At 38.6% G+C, this 14,957-nt stretch overlaps 1 long non-coding RNA gene across 23 annotated transcripts in view; it reads right to left on the minus strand.

The window, feature by feature from the left end:
* Nucleotides 1-14,329, minus strand: part of LOC136257808 (uncharacterized) — a 61,557-nt gene extending 47,228 nt beyond the window's left edge. For 21 of the 23 annotated variants that reach the window (XR_010702210.1, XR_010702192.1, XR_010702193.1 and 18 more), the window contains exons 1-2: nucleotides 14,198-14,329; nucleotides 4,600-4,665 (exon numbers count right to left, since the gene is read on the minus strand). This is a non-coding gene — a long non-coding RNA (uncharacterized lncRNA). The remainder of the gene's footprint in view (nucleotides 1-4,599; nucleotides 4,666-14,197) is intronic. The other 2 variants (XR_010702223.1, XR_010702219.1) reach the window with 1 other exon arrangement.
* Nucleotides 14,330-14,957: the final 628 nt, after the last annotated feature.

The following is a 14,957-nucleotide window of genomic DNA, read 5'->3' on the forward strand; positions in this document are numbered from 1 at the left end:
TGGCTGTTTGAAATTTCTGGAGCCATACACCTACTAGCACAACTGGGTCTTACAGCAGGCAGGCAGATGAAATTCAGGTGAATTTCAAATTTTTTAAAACTCACTGTACATCAAAGCATTCGACTTTTTGCTTCATTTAACCAAGATACAGCATCATTAAAACAGTACTAATGTATTCCAAGTGATTTTTTTGAATAAAACTTATTACAAGACATTTTTAAAGTGCAAAAAAATTTACAAAGCCATATGATTTCTTACCAATCCCTAGTTATTACGTACTATTGTACTTAATGATAAACAAGAACATTGAATAGTAGATGTCATTATATCAGTCACATGAGAATGCTAACTAGGAACTTCCAGCAGTATGAGCTTCAAATACAGATTGTCGGGGTCTGATCAATGAGGCCATCACCTAATCACAGCAGGAAGGATTCATGTTGTAATTGTGGTGCTAGTTATATTACACTGAAAGAATTCGTGTTACAAAGAGCATACACTTTAATTATGGTGAGTTGTTCATTATCAAGACACACGATAGTGTGTCGTGCGGCCCAAGAAGCCGGCGCGCTACACCGTGAGTATATTAACAGGAAGAAAGAAAACGCAATTTTCACACCTATGTAGCTCTGTGATCCCTTATCCGATTGGAACCAAATTTGCTGGAGACGTGCCGCCCAGTTAGGGTAGTCTACATACCATATTTGAAGAAAATCGCTCCAGCCATTTCCGAGATACGAGCGAACAAAATTTCGTTTTAATTTCTTCGTTTTTTTCTTCAGAATTCAGTTACAAACAAATCACCCTGTAGAAAGGTCAGGTAGAAGAAGTTACCTTGTAGAGAGTTCAGCTACAAACAAATCACCCTGTAGAGAGTTCAGCTAGAAACAAGTCACCCTGTAGAGAGATCAGCTAGAAACAAGCCACCCGTAGAGAGTTCAGCTAGAAGAAGTTACCTTGTAGTGAGTTCAGGTACAAACAAATCACCCTGTAGAGAGTTCAGCTACAAACAAGTCACCATGTAGAGAGTTCAGCTAGAAGAATTACCATTGTAGAGAGTTCAGCTACAAAGAAACTACCATGTAGAGAGTTCAGCTGCAAACAAATTGCCCTGTAGAGAATTCAGCTACAAACAAATTACCCTGTAAAAAAATCAGCTAGGAGAAATTACCTTGTAGAGAGTTCAGCTACAAACAAATCACCCTGTAGAAAGTTCAGCTAGAAACAAGTCACCCTGTAGAGAGATCAACTAGAAACAAGCCACCCGTAGAGAGTTCAGCTAGAATAAGTTACACTGTAGAGAGTTCGGCTACAAAGAAACTACCATGTAGAGAGTTCAGCTGCAAACAAATTGCCCTGTAGAGAATTCAGCTAAAAACAAATCACCCTGTAGAAAGATCAGCTAGAAGAAGTTACCTTGTAGAGAGTTCAGCTACAAACAAATCACCCTGTAGAGAGTTCAGCTACAAACAAGTCACCCTGTAGAGAGATCAGCTAGAAACAAGTCATCCTGTAGAGAGTTCAGCTAGAAGAAGTTACATTGTAGAGAGTTCAGCTACAAAGAAACTACCATGTAGAGAGTTTAGCTGCAAACAAATCGCCCTGTGGAGAATTCAGCTACAAACAAATCACCCTGTAGAAAGATCAGCTAGAAGAAGTTACCTTGTAGAGAGTTCAGCTACAAACAAATCACCCTGTAGAGAGTTCAGCTACAAACAAGTCATCCGGTAGAGGGATCAGCTAGAAGGGTCACCTTGCAGAGAGGTCAGCTACAAAGAAATCACCCTGCTTCATCTTTTCTTCTTCCTGTAGTAAAGAAAAAATGACAGGTTAAAAAGCCCTAAAGCCGGCCATAGGCCAGCTTTGGGATATACAAATGCAAAACGAAGTGAAATCTAATCCAAAACAGCCAATCTGTAAAAAAAGAGTGGAGCCCTGAGAAAGGCTATGGTGAAAAAAGATGTGAAATCCAAGGTGGCGGCCAAGAAATGGCTGTGATGGTAGGTTAATGGTAAAAATTTTAATAACAACAATTCAGGTGAATTTGGTGCCGCTTGGTCTTGGCACAAAATTCACCTGAATTGTCGTTATTAAAATTTTTACCATTAACCTACCATCACAGCCATTTCTTGGCCGCCACCTTGGATTTCACATCTTTTTTCACCATAGCCTTTCTCAGGGCCCCACTCTTTTTTTACAGCTTGGCTGTTTTGGATTAGATAAACATTAACGTTAGTATAATAGCTAACAGATTAGGGAGGAGATCTCCCTGCTACTTATGTAGTGCTTCTATAGGCTATCCATACACTGGAAATGATTCTACTGTTTCTGCCAATTCATCTATTTCCACTATCCCACCAAATATCAGTATGCTTGGTTGCTGACATTAACATACATGCTAAGTACAACATCGTCTTATGTTACTGGGTCGGTTTAATTTCCCATGTCAGCAGATTCAATTTTTCATCAGAAATGCAAAGCTCTATGAATAGACTATCAAATTTTACAATCAAAATCAGCCAGGCTTGAGTGGTCTCCTTTTGCTGGCTGCTTTTCTCAAGCCAAATGGCAATCCGTACATGCAGTGTGGAGCCTTTATTAAGTTAATGGAGCTCTTGTCAGCATTGGGATGGCTGTATGTGGCTATAAAGTTCTGTGGTATTGAACAAAGACTTGTACTATACATTTCAGCCAATTTTGATACCTGCATGAATTTGGCTTAATTCATCCCTATGCCTTCTTCTTCAATTTTTTGCATAGCCTTTTGCTCTCCTTCTGAGCCCCCACCTCCCACCTCATTTGGAGCTCTCCTGATCAGTCAACCTCAATTTAAAAACTATCTAAAATGGTGGGGAAAGTGAGCTACAACACATCAAATACTTAAAACTGTCATTTTAAAATAGGCAATAAGCCCAGTCTTCCCCGACTGGGCTACAATGGGGTGCAGGGCCACCCACAGGGGGGCGGGGGGGCAACTGGGGAATTTTTCCCAGGGCCCCAGCCTGAAAGGGGCCCCAGGAGGCCCCATGAAGGGCCCCCTGAATACCTGTTTAAAAGATCGATATACTCTAATAGAGCAGTCAGATCTAAATACTCTAATAAGGCAGTCACAGTATTCTTCAGAGGAGCAGTGTAGCAAGCTTATAGATAAGGAGATATGGTTGGTGATGGGTAGTTATTGTCATTGCCAGCAGGTTGTGACCCTTTTTTTTTTTTTTTTTTTTTGTCTTCACCTTACAACTTGGGTGAAGGGCCCCACTTTAACTCTTTGCCCTGGGCCCCTTAATTTCTCTAATGGGGTGTTGCATAATTTTGCAACCATGTTTGAAGAAATCAAAGCTATAAGTGTAACCCATCATATCAACTTATTTCCCATACAGTACATACAATACATGTTTGCTTTGGGCACACATATTAGGCACATAACTTATTGGGCACACAACTTTGGGCACGATTCTGAAGATTTGTGAATTTTATACAAAATCATTGCAATCAAAATGTGGACTTGCTGTGCATTTAGGTAGTGTAAAAAGTTTACTTCTTTCTTTTTAATGAATCTATAAACTGTTATTCTGCAGTCTGATCATGATTTGCATAACATCCATACAACAGTCAATTTAACATCATGATATACACAATTAGCATTTTACTTGCTTAAGATTAGTAGTACACAATTTCTTAATCGCTGCAAGGGAATATTCTTATGGTAACATGATTTAGTGGGATATACACAGGTGAAGACTATACCTAAATCATTTTACAAACTTTATTGGTCTCATGACTTTGTTTGTAACTTCATGATACTTGTAACAACAGTACACAACCAGTTTAGGGGTCTAAGTTGGCATGATATCATAACACTGTTTATGAGAAAGCAGGTACACAATAACATGGTATCTTAAATTATTGTTAATTATAGCACCTCAGATTAGATTTTTATTTGAATTAAAAATAGCATTTTAGGTGCACTGACCAAGAGAGATCTAAGATTTTACAAATATGGTGCTAACCCTTTGCATATCTAAAGATTATCATTGTTGTCAAGTTAATATAAAAGAGAAATCAAGATAGATGTGGAACACAACTAGGTATATCTCAGGAAGGAGTGGGTCTTGATAGCCTTAATGTGCCCTAAGTTTTCTTAGAGTTAGTATTGGAGCAGTAAATGGAAGTATTTCAGACTGTACATTAAATGGCAACTCACCATTAGTACTTTTTGGACCATTCCAAGAGCAGCTACTTGTAGTTCAATAGTGAATACATTAAGTTTCAACTACCAAATTCTGCAGTACTTGAAGGGTATAGAATTTCAACCTCAATAAAACAGAATGCTTGAAACAATGGTGAGATTCACAGTTCAGAAATCAAGAAAATGCTAATTTTCAATTCACTACCTCTTTATACCAGAACTTTAACAAATCTTTTTGGGTGTACTATTAGAGTGGTTGACTGTTCTATTAGCGTATTTTGATGTAAAATGCCCTTTAATGTACTGCTACATATAATATTAGTAGAGCCCTTGTCTTTTCAATCCCTTTGCTTAAGATATAATCACACCTATTAGTTACTACATTGTATACTAGACAAAGAAGTACATACTTTGCAAATGTGATTGTCACACCCGACATAGTGATCTGTTCCATTTGTTGTGATTCAAATTGCATTCTGTAGTAGATTATGATAACAATAAAATTTCTATTGATATATCACACATATTCAAGAAAAATGATCTAGGTTACTTGTACAATGGATGGTCTGAGAAGTAAGGAATTGGTGGTACAGTTTCAACCATTGGAATGCTAAAACACTCTAAATACTCTCAATACTTGTAAATAGGCTATACAGTTTTCCCAAGACAGTAGCAATTTTGTTCATTCACCAAATATTATATATACTCAGAATAATTATTTGTATACAGTATGTAAATACGAAATCGATTTCCTTGTGATACATCCTTGCTTGCCTCTAGTTTAGTTGGGGACCTTGGGGAAAGCACACTATAGCATTTTAAAGGAACATCCATTTAAACACTGATAATGAAGACAGTTTAATGGTTACTCTCCTACATTGAAATTGATTACACTTCTGTAATTGTTTAGCACAATACATAGGAATACACAGAATGCAGGATCCATAGCAATAACATATGTAAACAAAGTCAATCTCAAACTGTCATGCAGATAACACCCAAGTGTCAAACCCAGTATATATAGGGTGTTTAAGTTGGGAGGATCATTCTAATAACAAGTTTGAAACATTCCCAGTGACTATGGTAACTAACAGCTTTACTTTTCTTGTACTTTTTAGTGTTTGAATTGATATCTCCTCACTTACAAGGTCACTACCAATAGTCCTGTAGAACCACTGCAACCGGGATCAAAATCAAAACAAGCGACCAAGAGGTAAATTAGCACTGAATCAGGAATCAAGACATCCTAGAAAGCGGTGATTAAGCTAGCTCACAACGAAAATGAGAATTTACAAAAACATGTACTAAATTATTAAGCAATCAAGGCTGTTTTTAAGGCAAAATCAAGTGATCAGAGTATATTTCCGTCAATCAAAAACCTTGATTCCTGTCACAGATAGTTCTACAGGACTATTGGTAGTGACCAACCCTTGACTTACACACACAAAAGAGAGCATTAGAAAGAAGTTGGTCTGGGAGTAACTGTTTAGCCTGGCTTAGTATACTGATACACTGTAGCTAGCTGCTACACACTAGATGATACTCACAATATGATCTGACACTTGCAGGTAGCTAGAACATACCGGCACTGTTTTTACAGTAGCTACACCCAGGATGACCGGAAATCCCATATATGAATATCCCTGTTTCTTAGTCCTTCACTGCATAATATGAAAAATTGCGAACTGGCTGAGCTCAATACAGAATTACAGTGTCATACCCATATTCCATGGCCTTAACTGCAAAAAAAAAAAAAAATAGGTAGTGGGTAGACTAAGCAGTAGTTTTAGCGACTAGTCCACAATTCAAACAACTCCCTTCGCCTGTAATACTCCGGAAGTTGTTGATTAATAATGCTACTGAGATCCCTAATGATCACATCTGGTCAGCCTCTCATGACTTTCAGGATCGTGATCACGACCCTAGAGTGGTTCTTGACTTGCTTGAATGCCTTTGACTCTCCCGAGGACGCGTCAATACTATGCATGAGGCTTCATTATGTTGGTGTACTCATAGAAAATATATTATCTATGGTGTGCTCTGTGTAGTGACGATTCGACTGAATGCTGGACAGCTACTAGTAGAGCAAAAATCAGGTGAGCATCATCATAATAATATAATGCTTAGCAATTCTGAGGGGCTACCGTGACCTACACTGATAGCCTAACATGCATTAACTAATAACTATACACTAAGGCATCTAGCTACTGACATAATCAAGACTCAGCCAAGAAGCACAAAGCGCGCGCCCACAATAATAAACACGCAACCACTACTGTGAATCATCTACATGAGTGATCGATTATGCAATCTTTTAAAATCCGCATGGCGAAATCTCAGGCTTACTAAAAGATTCCACCTCGAAACCAGGGGCATGTAACCTTTGTATAATGAGTAACTACCACACGAAAAGTCAGGCGAATTGTTGGAGTAGTTTGTTCCATCGCCCACCCATTTACCATGCGTTGATTAAATCTAAACCAAAACAGCCAAGTTGTAAAAAAAGAGTGCGGCCCCCAAAAAGACCAGGATGAAAAAAGATGTGAAACCCAAGGTGGCGGCCAAGAAATCGCTGTGATGGTAGGTTAATGGCAAAAATTTTAATTTACGACAATTCAGGTGAATTTGGTGCTGAATTCTAGTGGAGGAGGCAACGTAAATTCACCTGAATTGTCGTAAATTAAAATTTTTGCCATTAACCTACCATCACAGCCATTTCTTGGCCGCCATCTTGGATTTCGCATCTTTTTTCATCCTGGCCTTATTGGGGGCCGCACTCTTTTTTTACAGCTTGGCTGTTTTGGTTTAGATTACATTGTGTTTTTAGAAGTTCATTAGAAGTTGTTTTGCTTTGAAAGCATGTCAGGAATTGTTTGTACCTCATGAAAGCACAAATTGAGATAAATGCATACGTATGGCAGAAAATACTGTGATCTCATACCAATTACCCGGAATTTTCACAGTATGTATGTTTCACGATATGCACTTTGTCAGGATTTTCATGTTTTAAATTTCATGGATGTCACTTTAAATTATCACACATCACTGTTGTATTCAAATTCATCTACTGGCTTCCCAACTACTAGCTCAATTCAAAGATTTTGTTCTCAACCAAGGATTTGGATTGATTTTTACATTCTAGACCAAGGATCTGGATTGACCAAGGACTTGGATTGATTTTAACTTCAGTGATAAACCAATTGCAAAGGGCATCTGAACTGAGAAGTACATGTAGTGACATAATGTCCATGATCCCTGTAGGAAATGATGACCGAGGCAGTAAACTCAAGAGGTGACTAAATTAAGCAAGAATTGCACATGGAGAAAGCCAAATATCATTGTAGATGTCATATATACGTACAGCACTAGCATCAAGACTAAATGTTGCAGTGTGTGTTGCAGTCATTCCTTTGGTGTGCACATGTAACACTGGTGGCTCATGTACAGCCTTCACACTGTATGTGCCAGACCATATATACATTTTCACACAATAAAATTTCATTGTAGCTTTATTAACTGTTAAAACCATTAAAGTACTTACTGCGAAAAATTACAGGTATACAGTAAAAGATAAAAGGAACTATAATTATATTATTTACTAACAAAAATACATACTTCAATCTAACAGCAGCTGACATTGCTCTATTCTTAGATTTTAAATTACGTAGAATGATTGCAATATTTCCAATCTATACACATGTCTCTGAGTATATGCATTGTGTATTCTTCACAACTTTAATTGGTGGCCAACATCTAAGTATAGGTTAGGAACCCAAACCAAGGTTCTTAAATCAGGAAGAATCAAGACAATGGTTCCTATCTGACTTGGATAATGGAATTGCTTATATGGGTAGTCATTGTGGGATTGGATAAGTCGTTATAAAATTATCATACAATGTTAAAACACAGTAATTGCGGAAGACTGAACATGTTTTTGTCAAAGAGCTAGAAAAATTGAAGTTTGCACTGAAATTTATCACTGTTTTCTTAGCAAAGTTAGAAGTAAACTGAGAGCAGTGCTATAGCAAATTATGTAGTGAAGTGTCAACAAGGAAGTCACGAGTTGCTGGTTACCATGATGTCACAGTAGTGTGAAGAACAGGTGTATACAACTGTTACAGTTTGTAGATGAGATATAACGAAGGCAAACAGTTGTCACAAGTTGTTGCTAGCTTCTGTACGGTGCCACAGCATTAAAGACCAGGCATGGTTTTGATTACAGACCACACCCACATTACACATAACAACCATTCTACAAGGAAGCTTACCCATCTAGGTCTTTTGTAAACTTTGCTAATAATTTAATAGAAGATAAAACAGGCTTAAAATGCTAACTAAAACACATGTGCTCTAAACAGAATTTTCTGTGATATTTTTAGATTTGTCTGTTTGTCATAACAAACGTAGCTACCATGTTGGACTTTACATGTACCTCCCATAATTGAATTCTTTTAGGCATGCTTATAAAAGGAATGCAGTGGTTAAACTTGTATTGGCTTAGGTGACTGGTCACCCACTGCGGGCTGTATACTTGGAAGAGCATAGCAATTTAATGATTGAAAGTGAGACTTGCAATGCTTGAGATCTTTCTGCTAGTAAGTCTCTAACCAGTTTAGCAGGTCTCTGACCACTTCAAGGACAGGTTTCTTTGTGGTTTTTAAAGGCCTTATTATCTTCTATATAAAGATCAAAGTATGCATATCATGTATACCAATATCTAATGAAAAATATAACCTTCATCTTGAGGCATTGTATATAAACCACAAACACTATAATTTTTTGACTGGATTTTGGAAAAACAATCCAAATTGCACATTAGTAGTTTCAAGATAAACGGTTTTAAAGAATTCAAGCCAGCATAACTCTCCAAGGATAGCAACCACGCATATGAAATTTACACAAATGATGCATCAATCTATTACCTTTCAGGCCACTTCCAGTACTTGTAGCTGCTTGTAGAGTTTCCCGCCAAATAAGATAGAAAATGTGAGCAGCTGGACGAGCGAAGTAGTATCACGAGTGCTCACAAAGGGGTGGAGGGTGGGGGTGATGGGGTGGGCAAGGTCAAAATGGAGGCACGCCATGATTGGAGTCCAGACACAAGATTACAGGGCTGTACTGGCTCCTTAGTGGCTTATATGTAGTAAAATCCACATAAAAACGTCGTTATCAGGCTGTCCACCAGTAAACCACTGGTTCTTGCCAAGCCAAGTCCTTCACAAGGCCTAAAACTGCCACTCGAGCTCTACACACCACCGAGAAAAGACATCTGTTGAAACCAGCCTCAAGTAGTTTGGGTGTCAAAACTACTAATACAATAGTGTAGCTATCCACTGGAGGTGTTAGTTTGATTTTGCCTGATGTGTGATTTGGATCGGTTTTGTAAAATCTGGTCACATTTGATATTCTAAAACTTTCTAAATCAACCTTTCAAGTGAACCCATAATTTACTGTTTTCACTATTACCAATCTGTTATTGACAAAGAGGCAAGTGGGTTTGGTGTGGCTAACCATTATATCAATGATCTTATATCCCATAATTACACGTGACCTAAATGTGACTTGCATGTGACTAGCATGTCACATAATTCAAATATTTCAATGAATGTTGTAATAAACATAATATTCCCTGTGTACTCTGCATGTACACACAAGGTAAAAAGAGCAGTGTAATAGGAAACTTCATTTTTATAATAGGGTATTATTTGGTGTACCATTACACATACATGTTACACTAATAACATAATCAAAATGAAAAGCACTTAAGTGTACTTCACAGAACCTTTTAAAGTAACCACAGCTGATACACTACTAAATACTATAGCTTCAAAGGAAAAGGTAGCAATTTAGACTTTAAATGTAATTAGTGCAAGTTGCCAATTATTGTCAGGCACCAATTATTTATTTAACACTTGTAAACTATAGAGGCTACAGGGTATATAGTGGAGGCTACCAAGTTCCTCAATGAGTTCCACAATGGGTTGTTATATCCCCTTAAATACATTTCATTTAGTGATTATTGCTGTTAAAGCACTATACAAGCCATTCTGGTTAAGCATGGAATTGTGTAAAAATAATTTTGTATTAGAAACCAGTATACTCTTATGTCTAACCTGAATATCTCTTAAACAGCTGGCCTCATCTTCATAAAACTTCTGTGAAATGGAGTTATCCAAGGACTACACCTCCCATAAAAAAATTCACCAAAAAACAAGCCATCATGGAGTTACACCCAAAATTGCACATTGTGCTGATAATTGGTCAATCATGGAAGTACAGTTGCCGATAATAAGTACTCCATGCCGATAATTGGCACACGATAGGTGTTACGATTTTCCTCATAACAAGATGTTCATTCATGTGAGATAATTAAAATTTCGTGCACTAAGAGACGAAGGACTGCTCTGTTTAATGGTTCCAACCAGAAGTTCATATGCTATTGAATTAAGGAATTACAATTGCGTGACAAAATGGTTCCGATAATTGGTGACTTAAGCTAAATGTACTTTTTACCTATCAGAGTACCTATGTTATCTGGAAATCCAAAGTAAAGAATCTAATGTGGTTTTCAGTTGACTTATCATATAGTAAAATTTAAAGCGGGAAAGAGTTTAAAGTTGGCCTGTATATATTTGGAGCCCGTTTACTTAACTAATAGCTAATGATAACTGTAATTTAATTGGTACATTATTACAAGAGTCACATTTATTATGCAATGATACATGGATCCGGTGCTGGGGCTTGAACCCAGGCCTCCATACTCATAGTCCATGCTCGTAACCACTATACCACCGGTGCTGTAGCTACCCATCTACCTTAGTTACTACCTTAAAAACGTCCAACTGAAGTGACTTCTATATACAACAAGAGTGAAGAAGAAACCAGAGCTAAACCCAACCCTAACCCTAACAACTACTTTTTGCGTGCCCTGCAAGACCGGAGGCAAACTACTGGTCGTGTGCTCTAAAGTCGAATACTCGCGCGGGGCATACTATAGACGCTTGCCCTATTAAAAGTCGAATGCTCGGGGCATATTGGGAACCCTAGCACACCTCGACCGGTGTGTTTGATAGTCCAGTTAAAGGATAGACGTGTGCTAGAATAATAGCCATTCACGTTCGTAAGTGGTGCCGGCACTACAGTGTAGACTCATTAATCCACTTCCTAAAAATGCTAGTTTTTTTTATTAAATACTATCCCACTAGGGACCTGTGAGAAGGCTATGTTTTCATAGACAACACAGTATATAGCTAGCTAGTAATACAGTTTAGCGGAATATTTCTTTAACAACTCTCAAACTTAAGAAAAGGAAAGGCAGGTTATTATTATTATTATTATTGTGATTTTGCTGCTGAAAGACATGGATACAAACTGGGGGGTTGGTATAAAACTAAACTAGACTATAAAATACAGCAGCTGATGTGCTGATAAGAGCTATCAGCACCCAATTATAAGTTAAGATTACAAGGGAGCAACTAAAAATTGCAAGTAAACTAATTAATTAACAAAGGGGTAATTGGGGTGGAACTACACCTATGACAAGGACATACAACATGATAAGTACAGTAATTATTGTCATCAAAGTTTGAAGTGAACATGGCCCAGAAGATGTTGTTTAACTGTCTCTTTAGTGTTGCTATAGATAGATCTAGATTTAAAGGTGGCAGTACATTCCATAAACGTGGTAAACGGTTAAAATAAAAGTGGCGGGAGGTGCTATATTTCGTATAATTATGAACTAGCTTGGAATGGGTTGATGATCTTGTAGAACTGTTGCTGTTAAAATGGACCCACTTGGAGATGTCAAAGTGTAAAGATGGATTCTTGATGGATTTAATAAAAAATAACAAGTCATTTAGTTCGTAAGTAAACATGAGGGGAAGCATCGACAACTTTAATAGTCTAGTTTTATAGGATGAAGTATAATCATTAAGAATGTACTTTGTGGCTCTCCGCTGAACCCTTTCCAAAAGCTGGATATCTTGAACAAGATTGGGTCGCCAGATTTCGGAACAGTACATAAGTTGAGAATGCACCAAGGAGATGTATAATTGTTTCTTTGTCAAGGTACAGTTGGTTGTAAAACTACGACGGATTAAGCCTAGCTGTTTGTAGGCTCTGGACACAACCATATTACAATGAGCAGACCAGGAGAGGTCAGTAGATATCATGATCCCAAGGTCTTTAATCAGTTCTGTCGATTCAATATTGTTATTGTTGAGGAAGTACTGAGCTGTACTATTATTGTTGCACCAAAAGTGTAAAACAGCACATTTGGAGCAATTAAATGATAAATTATGCAACACGGACCAGTTGCTGGCTATGTTAAGGTCCTCTTGTACAATTTTGAAGTCTTCAGCAGTCTTAGCTGTATGTATACACTTGGTGTCGTCAGCAAATAAAAAGGGCAGTGATTCTTTTAATAGCGAAGGAAAATCATTGATGTAAAGAATGAACAAAAGAGGACCAAGGATGCTGCCTTGTGGTACTCCTGATAACACAGGTAGCACCTCTGAAATAGAATTGTTAATACGTACTCGTTGCTGTCTGTTGAGAAGATAAGCCTGAAACCAATTCCACAGGTCACCACGAATTCCCAGGGACCATAACCTGGTCAATAAGTCATTGTGGGGAACAGAGTCGAATGTTATAGACCTATAGTGCCGGCACCGGTTAGCTACACTGTTTTTCCGGCTATTTTGCCGGTAGTAGAGGGTATAATACTTAGAATGTTACGTGCATCAAAAAAAGGCAAGTTATATAGTGCCAGCAGTCACGTGCATTAAAAAAACTTAGACAAAAAAACCTAAGAAAGCAAAAAAAAAAAGTTGTCTCAGCAACGGCGAACCCAGGCATCCGTACTCATAAGCAATATTCGTAACGATTATACTACCGGTGCTGCAGCTACTCACCTCGTTTTAGTTTCTACCTTATAAACATCCTACTGAAGTGAAGTGACTTCTACATATAACAAGAGTGAAGAAGAAACCAAAGCTGAACCCTAGCCTACCCCTAATGCTAAGGAACTACTTTTCGCGTCCCCTAAAGTCAGGCCCTAATGGCACTCCCTTCCTCCCACACATCTCTATAGAATGCTAAGAAAATAATTGAAAAATTAATTATAACCTACAGAAAAGAACCTACACAGAACCTACAGCAAGCCCAGGGCTCAATGGGCAGGCAGGTACCCCTCAGCAACAGCAAGATCAACTGCTGGAGGCACACACGGACACTTGGATCTTGAGCGTGATCCCCTGATGCACATAACTGATTCAGAAGAACGGAATAAGGAAAACCCCAAACTACAACTGAGCCAGCCCATCACCACAGAATATTGGGAATTCCACTTCTCGCTCAGCAGGCGGGCAAGATGTTTATAAGTTGTGGTAGCAGTCCTTCCCATGCCACCTGAAGTGGAAAAAACAAGGGGGGTAAAACTCCCATGCTCCACCTCCCGAATCCGTTCCTCATAAGCACGACGTTTCTCTAATTCATGTCTTCGAAAAGCAGTAGATAGCGTAGAGGAACGATTAGAAGCTGCAAAGCAGTTAAAAACTCTAACATCAAAGAAGGTATGATGGTGTAGGTACCTCCAGAAGCCGGAAGCCCTGATGTCTACCCTCGCCTAAAGTTGAATGCTCGGGGCAACCTACTAGACGCGTGCCCTAAAGTTGAATGCTCGGGGAAACCTACTAGACGCGTGCCCTAAAGTCGAATGCTCGGCGCATATTGGACGCGTACCAACTCTAGCTCGCCTAGACATGTACAACTGGTTTGTTTGATAGTCCAGCAACTGATGGACTTGTGCCGGTAAAATATCCGTTCACGTTCGTAACCGGTGCCGGCACTATACTATGAATTATCCACTTTGTTAATTTTACAGTACTACAAGTACAACAAAAAGTAGCCAAAAATTATTGGTCCCCTAACTGTCCGTTGTAGCTATAGAGGTTCCACTGCATATACAATCTAAGATACTTAGCTAGCTATAAGTTAATACCTCCTTACCACAGTCTTTTAATGATTGCTATGTGCTTCACAAGGCAACAGATTTACAGCAACAGTCAAGCTCGCTGAGCCGGAGCCTCACTATAATACGCCCTAAATTCAAATGTATAACTAGACGTCTACCCTCGTAGCCATACACCGAAAATAACACTATTGTGGTTTTTCGAAGAAATAGCCTTAGTTTTTTTATTTTTTTTTATTTTTTATTTTTTACCCGGGCTTGATGGACTGCCCTTGCCTACCACCCCCAGCACATAAATGGCCTGTGCTGGACAAACCGGGACTTTCTTAGTCCACGGCAAACTGAGACTCTGCCCGAATCAGCTCCACAATTGGGGGAGTCTTAACATAGTGACCGATGGATGAGCGGGCTCCGCGGATGCATTGTATGGAGGACCGCAAGAGAGAAAAAGATAGACAGCACCTTAACCACCCCATGACAACAGAGTAATCATCGCCCCACTTGTTTGAAAGTTGATGAGCCAAGCGTTGATAAAAAATAGCCTTAGTTAGGGTCCGCAATCCGAAAAATCAACTTTCACAAATCAATCTCCCTACCATTGTGGGATGTTCATTGTAGTATCCCATTGCCAGATCCACCATGAAACCGGAGGCACGATTGTTGTCTTCACAGAACTATCGATTTTAGTATTTCGTGAGATGCAAAAATTATTTTTAAAATTTCGTGCTCCACACAAAGAACAGGATAGAACTTGCTGCTTAGCTAGGTATTATCTAGAGTTAATTTAGTTCAAAAGTA

This window comes from Dysidea avara, chromosome 1 (assembly GCF_963678975.1).
Source record: "Dysidea avara chromosome 1, odDysAvar1.4, whole genome shotgun sequence".
NCBI lineage: Eukaryota > Metazoa > Porifera > Demospongiae > Dictyoceratida > Dysideidae > Dysidea > Dysidea avara.